Source organism: Manis pentadactyla, chromosome X (assembly GCF_030020395.1).
Source record: "Manis pentadactyla isolate mManPen7 chromosome X, mManPen7.hap1, whole genome shotgun sequence".
In the NCBI taxonomy this organism is placed as follows: Eukaryota; Metazoa; Chordata; class Mammalia; order Pholidota; family Manidae; genus Manis; species Manis pentadactyla.
Window position 1 is genome coordinate 98,631,528 of NC_080038.1, and position 12,846 is coordinate 98,644,373.

The 12,846-nt window shown below is 44.7% G+C and overlaps 1 long non-coding RNA gene across 1 annotated transcript in view; it reads right to left on the reverse strand.

Moving 5' to 3' along the window:
- Positions 1-8,656: 8,656 nt before the first annotated feature.
- The window catches only part of LOC118911615 (uncharacterized), a 33,117-nt gene continuing 28,927 nt past the window's right edge, over positions 8,657-12,846 (reverse strand). Inside the window, exons 2-3 of the long non-coding RNA XR_005024511.2 lie at positions 8,980-9,040; positions 8,657-8,869 (exon numbers count right to left, since the gene is read on the reverse strand). This is a non-coding gene — a long non-coding RNA (uncharacterized LOC118911615). The remainder of the gene's footprint in view (positions 8,870-8,979; positions 9,041-12,846) is intronic.

Here is a 12,846-nt window from a genome sequence, read left to right on the forward strand (position 1 = left end):
TAGTGAGCCCCAACTGATAGTGATGAAGCTGGAGAATAGGGGTGAAGTAAGAAGATGTGTTGCATTTGGACCTTCTGTGGGTATCAGACCCTTTACCAACTTCTTCATGACACTTAGAATGTTCTTAGTCAAGAGGATTCCTGGTTCTCACCTGCAGATATCAACAGCATGGAGGCTGTCCAGGAGGTGCTTATCTGAAGGATCTTTGTGGATGTAATTAATATAGAGATCTTAAAATGATATCAGTGTGGATTGGGGTGGACCCTAAATCCAATAATGAGATTCCTTATAAGAAACAAAAAAGAAGACAGAGACAGGGAAGAAGGCCATGTGAAGATGGAGGAAGAGATTTGAGTTATGCTGTCACAAGGCAAGGAAACCTCAGAGCCACCAGAAGTTGGAAGAGGCAAGGGGATGCTCCCCTAGAACTTTTAGAGAAATCATGGCTCTGCTGACACCTTGACTTTGGATTCCTGGCCGCCAGAAATGTGATAGAATTATTTTCTGTTCTTTAAGATATTTTATTTGTGGTACTTTGTTATAGTAGCCCTAGGAAGCTGTAACTCTGGGGGATGGGGAGAAATAAGTTCCCAGCCTGGGGCAAATTTCCTTTGAAGCCAAAATCAGTCAAAGGGAGAAATAAAGTGGGATAAACCCGTTTATTGCTTCCTGGCAGTCGTCCACTTCTGTGTGAACTTGTCTCTCACAACCCAGCTGCCAAAAGGGACTCCACAAAAACTTTCTGGTCCAGATATACCCTGGCTCTCCCCACCCTTGTAATCACCTATTGATATGGATATGGACTACTTCTCTCCACCCCTGGAAACACCTATTGATATGGAGATGCACTAAGGCGAGGCAAGAGATTCTGGAAATATTGCAATATTACCCACAGCCCACCCCTCCAGAAATCTCGCCTCACAGTCTACTCACTCCCCATCTTCCGCAATGGCCCCTGTGTGAGAAAACTGGAACGAGGTAACCAGACTAATAACATACAATAACAACAGCAATAAAATCAAGATAATCCTCAAACTGGAGGATTCAGCTAGGTTCAAAGTCCTATGCAGATTAAGTCCATACCTCGCCCATTCCACAAGCACCAGTAGCTGAATGGATAGGGAGTTTAGAATAATGAAAATGCAGCAGCTGCAGCCAGGGGAAGAGTCCAGGCCACAGGGACTGAAGATGAAAATAACCTTAAGGGCAATAAGATACACATTTTAATGACATCAGCATAGGAAAATCTTGTCCATCAGGAAGGATGCATGCAAGAAAGTGGTCCTATGATAGGAATGGATTATCATCATGGTCCAGTAGACCAGACCTTCACCCCCTCCCTGTGGTATTTACAGATGGGTCAAAATATAGGGCTATGGGAGATACATGTACTGGCCATAAAGATAGAACAAAACATCCCCGTAGAATGCTTTTACCTCCTGGATGTTTTGGGTAAACTACCGTGATCTTTGGGGGCCACTCTGCTGTTACTCCAGGAATACACATGAGGTCAGCTTCCAGGCCTTTTCCCTAAGGTGCCAAAAGGGCCAGCCATCACTGGTCCATGTGTCAAAATATCCAGAGCCACGTCTACTCAGTAGAGTCTCTTGGGTTTAATGCAGTTGGGGCTGGCAGCAGGATGTTGCTCTATGGCCAAATCCTGGCTTCAATAACTCTTCTTTGGTTTGCACATACAGTTGTATAGGAGAGGCAGTAATATGTGCTAGCATGTTCACAGGGCTCAAGGATTCTTTTAGGGGCTTCTCATTCAAACGCTGTAGCACTGTCCATAAACAAACTGACCATCCCTGTAGACTATTGATATCTGATTTCAGGCCAAATTGCAATAAACTGTCTTATATCTGTATCATGCCTGCCCCAGCAGGATTATAGGGTACATGAAATTTCCACTTTATTCCTAATTGCTGCACCCATTCTTATAATGCATGTCCAGTAGAGTGGGTGCCTTGATCGCTCTCAATCACCTGCAGCCGGCCATAGGCTGCAAAGAGATGCTCTAGGTCCCTTTTGATGGTTTGTTGATCTGTACTATGTGCAAGAAAAGCAACAAGCAGCTCAGTAGCTGTGTCCACACAAGTCATGGCATACTGATATCCTTCTGATATGGGCAAAGGCCCAATATAGTTTATCTTTCACTTGACAAGGGGTAATGGCCCCTTTACTGTTTTCCCATGTTGCTGTGGGACTTGGTGTATGCCCCTCTCAGAGCACACAAGGCACTCCTTCTGGGCTCTGCTGATTCCTTCAAAAGTTAACAGCAAGCCCCACTGACAGGCTACAGCCCACATTGTCTTTTGCCCCACATGCAACAAATGCTGATGTAAACATTGTGCTACATCAGAGGCAGATTTTCTTTCTAGCCAATGCATCTGGGCCAATGCGACTGCTTCATAATTCCCCGGGAATGCCAAAGGCAAATGGCCAGTGACATGATATATGGTAACTCTCTTAGTCTGACCAGAGACCCATAGGTCTTGCTACAACTCTTGCCCCAAAAGGGGCTGGTAACCAACCATCCAGCTGGCATGGTACCATGTTGGTAGCCACAGACTCAAGCCCTGAAAGATGGCCCAGCTGTCAGTGAAGACAACTATATGGGAGAGCTCCTACATGAGCACGAGCCATACTGCCCACAATTCAGCCCATTGACTGCTATTCCTCTCTCCATCCTCCATGCCTATCATTTCAGTCTGAGGATAGAAAGCCACAGCTCTCCACTCTGTGGCCTTTGGGTCCATTTTTGCACCCACCCCACAATGGGGCAGGTGTTCATTACCTTTGCCACAACTATTTCAGCGGTGGGCTCCGTAGCCAGCAAGGCATGGTACATGGCAGCTAATTGCTTCTCTATCAAGGTGTACTGGACCTCTGTTCCTTTCCATAATTGTGACCAGAATCCAAAAGGACGGCGGGTCTGTTCAAGCCACTGCCAAAGGCCCCATCTATAACCATCTATGGTTACATGAACACCTAGCTCACAGGGCCTTGATAAGTCTATTACACTCAAGGCCTTTATGGCCTTTACTGCTCACTTAGCAGCAGTAAAAGCAGCTATACATGTTTTATCCCAGTCCAACCAGTATAAGGGCTTCAGAATTTGTGCAAAGTTCAGGATAAACACTCTCCAGTAGCCCAAAAGACCCAAACACTCTTGTGGTACTGCCACAGTGGTAGGGGTATGGAAAGCCTGAACTTTGTCTATTACTGCTTCTGGGATAACTTTAGTTTTACCCAACCAAAAAACCTCCAAGAACTTTTCTGACAAACTAGGTCCCTGAAGGTTGTTCATTCACAACCCATCCTTTCTCCTGTAGATGTTACAGCAGTCTAAAAACTGACCCCTCTAAATATGCAAGAGAACTAGACATGAACATGATATCCTCTATATAATGATACAGTCCATCATTGGCACTTTCTCCCATGCTGCCAAGTCCTGAGTTACAAATCCATGACAAATGGTGGGATTGCGAAGGTATCCCTATGGTAGGACAGCGAGTGTTCACTGCCATCCTTCCCATGTGAAGGCAAACTGTTGCTGACTTTCTTGTGCTATATCAATAGAGAAGAAAGCATTAGCAAGGCCTACAACATAATGATATGTCCCTAGTTCATGACTGAGGGTGTCCATAATAGCTGCTATAGAAGGGACAGCAGCATGCAAAGTGGATGTGACTTTATTCAATTCCCTGTAATCCACGGTCATATTCCAGGAGCCATCTGGCTTTTTCAGTGGCCACACTGGAGAATTAAGAGGACTATGAGTGGGCTTTATGATGCCCAACTTCTCCAATTTCTGTACAGTGTCTCCAATTTCCTTGTGCCCTCAAGCAATTTATACTGCTTAGTATTTGTCACCTGCCAAGGTGCAGGAAGAGCTACAGGTGGGTGCTTAGGGTGTCCCCTCAGAACTGCCTTTACCACATGTACCCTCAGTTTGAACTCACCTGCAGTGGTCTGTAGCCACAGGCCTTAAAGTATATCTATGCCCAAAATATATTCAGGGATGGGAGAAATATACATGATATACTCCTTTGGGGGTAAACGCCCTATCCCCAATGAGATTTGGGCTTTCTTCACTCTAATTGCCTTACCCCCATAGCCATCTATCACAGCAGGGGTCCCAGTAAAATGCTCAGGGTTGCCATGAGTCAAAGAACACTCAGCTCCTGTGTCCACCAGTGCCAGGACATGTTGTACATTCACAGGGGACCAATGAATTTCTAATTCTACATGTAGCCTATGGTCCCCACCATGTCCCACAAGGTGGGGGCCTTGACCCTCCCCTCAGTCAAACTGCAATGCCCAATCCTTTGTGAGGGTGGTGTGGGGGTGAGGGCCCAGAGTGGAGCCTGAGTACTGTCTCTCAGGATGTCTTGCAGGGACACAGGCCAGACATGGAGCTTTGCCTCCGGCTTCCATGTCCTGGACCTCAGCAGGTAAAACTGTTGCTCTGGCTTTAATTGTTGCCACAGTGCTGACGAGAACCAATTGGGCTGCCCATTCAGGTTTTTCTTTCACTACCCCCACTTTTATCAAATCAACCCGCATTTGGATTCTTGGGACCTTCACAGGGCCATTTGCACTTCTCCTTTCAGTTGTAGCCTATACTCTCTTCCATGCTCTAATTGTTTCAGCCTCCCCCAGATCTGCTAAATTACAAGTAACCTCACTTATAGGTCGCCCTATGTGGGGGGCAAGAATAGTCAGTAGGGACCTAAAGAGAGATGGGGTAGCTGTATGGAGCACCAGATTTCTCATTCCTATGGTGATCAACTCCTCATCTGGGCCCTGGGCATCCATATGATAGATGATATTTTTCATGCCGAGCTCCCGTAACACCTGCTGGAGCTCTGCATATGTTTTCGAGCTAGTGGGTAAGTATGGTAAATCACCCTGATTACGTCAAACTGCCCTGATGGCTGCTGTCAGCCATATAGAACCGCCTGATTCCCTGAGGTATGACGGGCACTGTTCAACCTCTGCCAGAGGGAAGGGTGAGTCATCAGGGAAGCCATTCTACCCATTTTAGAACAGGACATAACAATGTTTTCACCCCCATACTGCAGAGATGCAAAAGCCGTGTAGGCAGAAGTTTCGGTGGCTCTGCCAAAACCAGATGCTCATGTCCACCAGCTCATCCTGGGTATAGGGGTGAAGCATGGAGTGCTCTCCAACTTGGGGAGGGGACTGCTCCTCCACCTGAGGAGCCCACTGTTACTGCATTTTTACTTTCTTAATTACAACCATGTGGGCCTTTCATATGTGAGGAGCTGGTGCCTCAGGCGTTGGCCTCATCAACAGTTCTGCCCTCATCTCCACACCCTCATCCTTCCTCAACATCTCCTCTACCATCTCTGGGGCTGAAGGCACTGCTCTTTCCTTCCTCTCCCCAATGGCCTCCTGCAGTGTGGATTTTCCTGCTGCCTCCTCCCTTGCTGCTAATGTATCTTCCAGGAGTGTAACCCATCTTCTCAATAACTGTCTCTCTTTCTTAAGAGCATCCCATAGGTGATGCCAAAGTGTGTTTCCGTCCTGCCACAGTGTGCCTCTCTCCTCAATAACACCTTTTACTATCTCAAGAAACAAACATCCCACTCAGGGCCTCTAAGCAGTCTTCGTTTTCACAGAGGTAGATATTCCACAGCTTCTGGGGTCTCTAACCTTCCCCAATTCTTGGGAAAGACCAACCCATCTAGGTGGCGCTTTACACTAGACCAATTTCCCACTAGGGGCTTCCAAATTGGAAGCCCCACAGACAGTGGGCAACCTGAAGCTGCACCATCTACTGCTTCAGCCACCAGGGCCTCCCCACCATCCCTAGGGGCAACCTGCCCAAGCGTCACACCCGTGAAGACATATTTTGGGTTTAAGGATCCTGCTGACTATGCCAGCTGTTACTCCAGTGAGAAAATAAATTACCAGCCTGGGGCAAGTTACCTTTGAAGCTAAAATCAGTGAAAGGGAGAAGTAAAGTGGGAGAAAGCTGTTTATTGCTTACAAATAATCAACCACTTCTGCTAGCCCATGTCTGTTATGACCTGGCTGCAAAAAGTCACCCCACTAAACCTGTCTGGTTCAGATATACTCTCGTTCCCCCCACCCTTGTAACCACCTGTGATATAGAGATGGACTATTTCTCTCCACCCCTTGGAAACACCTGTTGATATGGAGATGCACTAAGACCAGGTGAGAGATTCTGGAAATACTTCAATTTTACCCACAGAAACTAATGCATATCTTGGTAACAGGAATAGGGTGTTATGTCAGCTAATGCCTAAGAATGTGAAAGTAGCTTTAGAATCTTGGAATGGTTAGAGAATGGAATAATTTTGAAGTACATGATAGAAAAGACCTAGGTGGTTTTGAGGATACTGTTGATGGAAATATGGAGATTAAAGGTGTTCTGGTGAGGTCTCAGAAATGAAGAATATATTGGAAAATTTAGGAAAGTCTATCCTTGTTATCATTGGAGAAAACTTTGCTGAATTATGTTTTGTTGGGTGGAAAGCAGAATTTATAAACAATGGACTTGTATATTTAGCAGAGATTTTGAAGGAATGTGTTTCTTCTTGTTGTTTATAGTAGACAGCCTGGTTTTCTTTGCTGTTTGTAATAAAAGGTGAGAGGAAAGAGTGACATTGAAGAAAGAACTGTTCAGTAAAAAGGAACCAATGCTTGATGATTTGGAAATTTTTCAGCCTATTTAAGTTGCAGAAGATTTTAAGTGTGCTCTGGATAAAGAGCCAAGAGTGTGGCTGGACACCATTTGCTGAATATATTATATGTGTGATGAATGACTCCAATCAACCTTCTCAGCAGAATCCAGGAACAGAGATGAGGTTATCCAGTTAATATCTGTGGAGAACCTGCTCATCTGATGGCATGGATCCCCTAGATATGTATGGGAGACCCAGAAGATTTTGGAGAATAATGTTATGCAATGAAAAACACTTCCAGCTTGCCTAGACTTCTAGGGTTCTAGGGTTCTAAGGGTAAGAAACAGGTTGATAGAACTACTTGGCTTTTAACATGTGTCATCCTTCAATTTAAAAAAAAAAAAGAAGAATGACCCTGAGGGCAAAGACACAGATAGAGAGGCAGAGTCTGGAGAGGGCAGGGCTGCTTCTTGTTCTCTGCCTATCCAAGTTATTCTTGGGTGTTGATACCTAACAAAATTCTGCCTGCTGGGTTTCAAACTGGCCTGGTACCAGTGACTCCTTTAATCCTTTCATACTCTCCCTTTCAGAATAAGAATGTGTACCATATGCCAGTCCCACCATTGTACTTTGGAAACACATACCTTGTTTTCTAGTTTTACAGGTCCACAGATGGAGAGAAATTTTACCTGCACATGTATCATAGCCAGAGATTCACCTATACCTGATTTAGATGATGAGATTTAGGACATTTTGAGTCAATGTTTAGATGAGATATTTGACTTGGAGTTGATATGGAATTCATTAAGACTTTTGGGGATGGTGAGATGAGGTGAATGTATTTTCCCATGGGATGGATGTGAATTTTGGGGAGACATACATAAGAATGGAGGGGGTTGAATAGTGGCATTCAAAAGATATATTTACCTGGATACTCAGAATGTGACTTTGTTTGGAATAAAGGTCTTTGCAGATAAAATTAAGGTAGGAATCTCAAGAAGAAATCAACCTGAATTAGAGTGCACTGTAAGACCAGAGATGGGTGATCTTATAAGACACAGAAAGGGGAATACATAGAAACAGGGAAGAAGGCCATGTGAAGATGGAGACAGAGGTAAAAGTTATGTCCGCCACAAGCCAAAAAACAGCAGGAGCAACCAGATCTGAAAGAGGCAAGAAAGATTCTTCCCTAGAGCCTTTGAAAGAGCATGGCCCTGATGGCACCTTAGTTTTGGTGTCTAGCCTCCAGAAGAGAGAGAGAACAAACTTTTGTTGTTTTAAGCTATCCACTTTTGTTATGTCAGCCCAAGGACACAAATGCATCAATATAGAGACATATGCATGCATGCATGAGTTTTTCTGAAAATAAAATGTTTTCTTATTGAGCACCTTATCTCCAAGGTTGCAGTTGCGGCTTTGAAGGTTATTATGGTTGGATAGCTTTTCATATATATCTTGGGCATTCTTATTGCTTTTAATAACAGTTCTCGATTGATTTTGGTTTCCCTTTTCTCTACTGGTTTCTTTATATGTCAAGGATATTAATACAATGTCAGTCATATATGAGGACAATTTTTTCTTTCCAGGTTATCTTGTACTCTTTAATGTTGTTTTCCCCAAATGGATTATTTTAAAATTTGAATAGATTTGTATGGCTAAGAAAGTAATACTGTTTCCCACATAAAAACATATTTTACTAATACACTAGGGGAACAGAAACACCAGACCCAGGTTTACCAGGTTTACAGAGCATCTCCTAGCTCACAGTCACATGGCCCTGGGGAGCACACACAGCCTGGGCTGTGGTTGGAGGATTGGTCCAGGATTTGGGACTCTACCTCACAGTTCCTCAGGAGTCGCTGACCCTTTCTGAATTACCCTTTCTTCTTCTGAAGTACAAAAATGCCTGCCTCAAACGGATTTTGCATGGATTTGACATAACATGGAACATCATTCTTTATTATTGAAAGAATCAGGGATCCTGGGTGGGACAAGTGCATATAACAACTTGTCCTCCCAGCTGGGACCAGACCTCCTGGCTCAGTCTCAGGGATATACTCATAATGGAGGGAAAACATAATAGAGATGATGAGGATGAAGGTGAAGACACCCAAGAGTTTCTCGTCAGGGCTGTGTTGTCAGGATCCTGAATTAGTCTGTGTGTGAACTTCCTCTGGGATCTTGTGCTTGGTCTGGAGGAAATGAAGGAGGATAGTTAGCAGATTAGTAGAGCCAGGAACCCTGGGTTTTATCTCTTAGCCACCCAGTCTCCCCTCGCTTCTCCTGAGCATCCAGTACTCACCTTGGGCAGAGTGAGCACCTGTGTGGCCCTGGTGCAGTCCCAGTCGTTATCATGAAAGTACCTGGGGTGGAGGAAAGGCAGGTGACATCCATTAGGACCAAAGTGGAGAGTTTCACACCAGACGGTGCCATTTCCTAATCTGTGTGACAGAAACACGCCTGCACATTTACTGGGATATATGCAGCAGAATGAGCCCTGTGACACAGTGTGTCATGGGAAGCTCTACTGAAACTCAAATATTGTCAATAAATGAATGAGGTCCATGAAATTCACAAAAGTAACGCACACCTGTTCAAAACCACTGAGTAGCTTAGTATTCATGGACACGGAAATGTTCAGGCTGATAATGAGTGCAAGAAAGAAGCAAACAAGTCACCTGCAAGTTCCCATTATTCACTCCTCCCCGGCAGCTCCTTCATATCCCCGTGTACACCCAGCACTCACTTCTGAGACTACTGGATGTTCATCCCAGACTGGGTGAAGAAAGCCTGCACCATTTCCTGCTGCTCCTGGGAGAGGGTGGGCATGATACTGCAGCAGGGTGTGGGCACTAGGATGCAGAACACACTCTGAGTCTCAATGCCCCTGGCGTCCCTCACAAACAGCTCATCATTCACAATGTAGAGACTGCAGGACAAATGGGTCCTCAGACAACCAGACAGACAGACAACTGCACACCTCCAACAATGATCCTGTCCCCACTGCCACTGAGCAGTCAGATTCCCTCCATACTCCTGCCGTGCCTGCCCCCCAGATGCCTTGGCTGGTACCTTTGCCCCTCTCACTGATCCTACCTTTGGAGAGATTGTCTGCCAGTTTCACTAGATTTATAGGTTTATACCCAAAGCAGGCACAGTTCTGCACCTGCATTTATCCTTTACAACAACCCAATGAAGTTGATGGCTTAATCCTCCTTTTCTAGGGAAGACAGACCCACAGATAGGTCATGCAACTTAACCAAGGTCACACACCTAGTGAGTGTTAGGTTCAAACAAGAGGCCCATATTCTGATTCCAAAGCCCACACTCTAGGCCACTAGGCTAACTGTTCCTTGGCTCTAGCTGTTGGTTTTCCACAACACTGAGAAAACCTCCAGGATATGCACCACCACATTCCCACACCCCTGGCCCCAGGCTGGACTAGATGTTCCCATGTTGCACCCACAGCACAGCTCACCTGGAATAGCTGGCAAGGGTAGTGATGAATTCCAGGTGAAGGTACAAACAGATAAATATACAAATGTTATATGTTATTTATATCTCAATAAAGCTGGGGGTGGGGGAAGAAGGTACAAACAGGACCCTGAGAATTTCCTTTCACTTCAGCGACAATAAACAGCAACACACTCTAAGAGTTTCAGATGTTTTACATGCTCCTAAGCTATTTTCCTGACAGTCTGATTCGATATTCATGTTGAAGGGGACACTTGTTTCCTGGGAGTCAGAGTATTGGGAATGGGGAGGGCAACAAAATAGGAGCAATCTTCTTCCAGTGACAGGGCCTCTACTATGTGCTATGACAACCACGGCACAATTTTATTTGACTAATTTTTCGCAGGTGCTCAAGAGATGGGTACTATTAGCCACATTTTGCAAATGAAGAGAATGAAAAGTTAAGTAACAGGCCCAAAGCCACACCTTAAGGACCTACTGTGAGAACCATCAAACTCCACAGCCTGTGTCCCTAACACCAAGGGTGTGCAGGGCAGAAAGGCATGGGAACAAAGGCAGGCCTCTGCCCTCACCTGCCCTAGTATTACTGCTGTCAGCTATGTCTAGGTTAAAGGGGAGTATCTAGAGGGGAGTATTTAGAGTATCTAAAGAGCTTTCTGGGAGACTTCATAGCATTGCTCATGGTCACCTGCAGAGAGAGATGGAGAGAGCCACCCTAATGGTGTGGTAGTGATCAGCAGTTGGGGGCGGGGAGGGAAAGAAGTGGGTCTGGTTGTGGGCACCCAATGTGCCTGGAGTTAGCATTATGTTTAGTTGCTCCATTTCTCCTGGTTCCAACTTATTCCACACAGGGTGGGGTTCAGCAGGACTGGCAAGAATAGGTATCTGCAGGAGGGAGTGAGGCAAGTAGCAAGCCTCCTGCCATTGTCCTAGATGTGCCCCTGATGCACACCTTTTGGGTCTGGTCACAGATCTTGTTGCTGATACTCTTCAATGCAGAGGCAGTGCTAACATCCTGGATGAAACACTGGGCCTACATTATCACGTAGTGGAACTACAGGGAGCAGAAGCAACAGCAAAGTGTTGGAAGACAAGCTCCCACTTTCCCTGTGTCCACTAACCTGGGTTCACCATCCTCTCCTACATGAACTAGGATGCAACAGTGGTGGAGTATTGAATTCAGTAAACATTTTTTTTCATATTTTGTACCATAATGAACCTAGGGGTGAAAGAAAGGTTAGAAGAGAAGAGTGATAACACGGAATTAGGACTTGAGAACACATCCTTTTCCAACCATCTGCTAAGCATTAAAGAAACTTCTAAAAAATGGACCATTGACATAATTTATTATTTTATGCCAAATATGGATTTCCTAAATCCCCTTTCTTTCTATTCAAGTCTCTCCTCCAAATAATCAACTTAAGATTTTATACATGATCTCCTTTTTATAAAGTTCCAGGATATCTTACCTAGTGTAGCCCTGACTGCCCCTCTGACAAGCTCCAGAGACATGACCCCCATCTCCCACACTCAGCTTCAGCCAAACTGAGGCATCCAGTGTGGAGATGCTCCATCTCCTTGGATGTAGTTTCTATGTTTGTCTTTAGATAGTCTTCCCCATTCTCCTTGTATATCAGCTCTCTGAACCTGCCTTTAGATGACTAATGCTGGTAACTCTAATTTTAAAGAAGTTACATTTCAAAGCCCTCCTGTCCCCAGCAAAGTAACCTTGAGTCTCTATACAAGTAAGTTGCCCTTGACCTGCCTCTCCTGCACACTCTAGTATTTTACTAGAACAATCACCATGATTTTGAACCAGGTCTCCACAGTTTCAGCCTGCTAGTTCACCCTCATTTCTCTCTCTGGAGGAATTCTCTCTTTCCACACATCCACATTAGTATGGACATGGCCTTGATATGCTACTGACCTGTCCTATGGTAGGGGTAGTTGACTTAGTGGGTACTATGGATAAGTGGAGAGAAGGAAGGAGTCAGTTAATTCTGAAAAAGTCTTCTACACAGGTTTTCCCTACCAATACCAGGGCTACAGTTAGGATTGCCCAAACATTTGATCTAGTTCCTCAAACTGTCATGTTGTAGAAAAAAAAGAATGATATAGTTAACTACAGGGCTACATATTCCACTGCCTAGTCCATGCCAACTGTGCTGACTTGTCACTTACTATCTTATTTAAGGCCCATGTGAATATCACTCATTGGTGCTTCTCCATCTTGTTCATGAATGCATGAAGGATAAATGCCAGAAATACCTCATTTATAGCAATTTTCATACTTCAAGGGAAAAACCCAGGTATCTAGCTCTTCTTTGAAAGGAGGTGTGACTGTCATATTCTGAAATTAAGAACAGAATAAAGCAAAAAAACTAAAACTAAATCAAGGTGAAAAACCATCAGTGGCCTGAATAACAAAATCCTGTGATGACTATTACGGCTAATGAAAATATACCACTGACTATTTAAATCTAAAAAGAAATACAACTTTAAAAGTGCTTGAAAAGTTGGAAGACTCCACTGCAGACACCCCCTTGGTGATTAGAGGTAGGGAGCATTCTCATCCTAAGAAAGAGCAAACACAGGAGTTGTGTTGGGCAGATCCTGAATAACATCTTGAGATGTTATTGCTACTCTGCTGTTTCAGGCTGGGTGACCTGGGACAAATTAATTAATGTCTAACCCT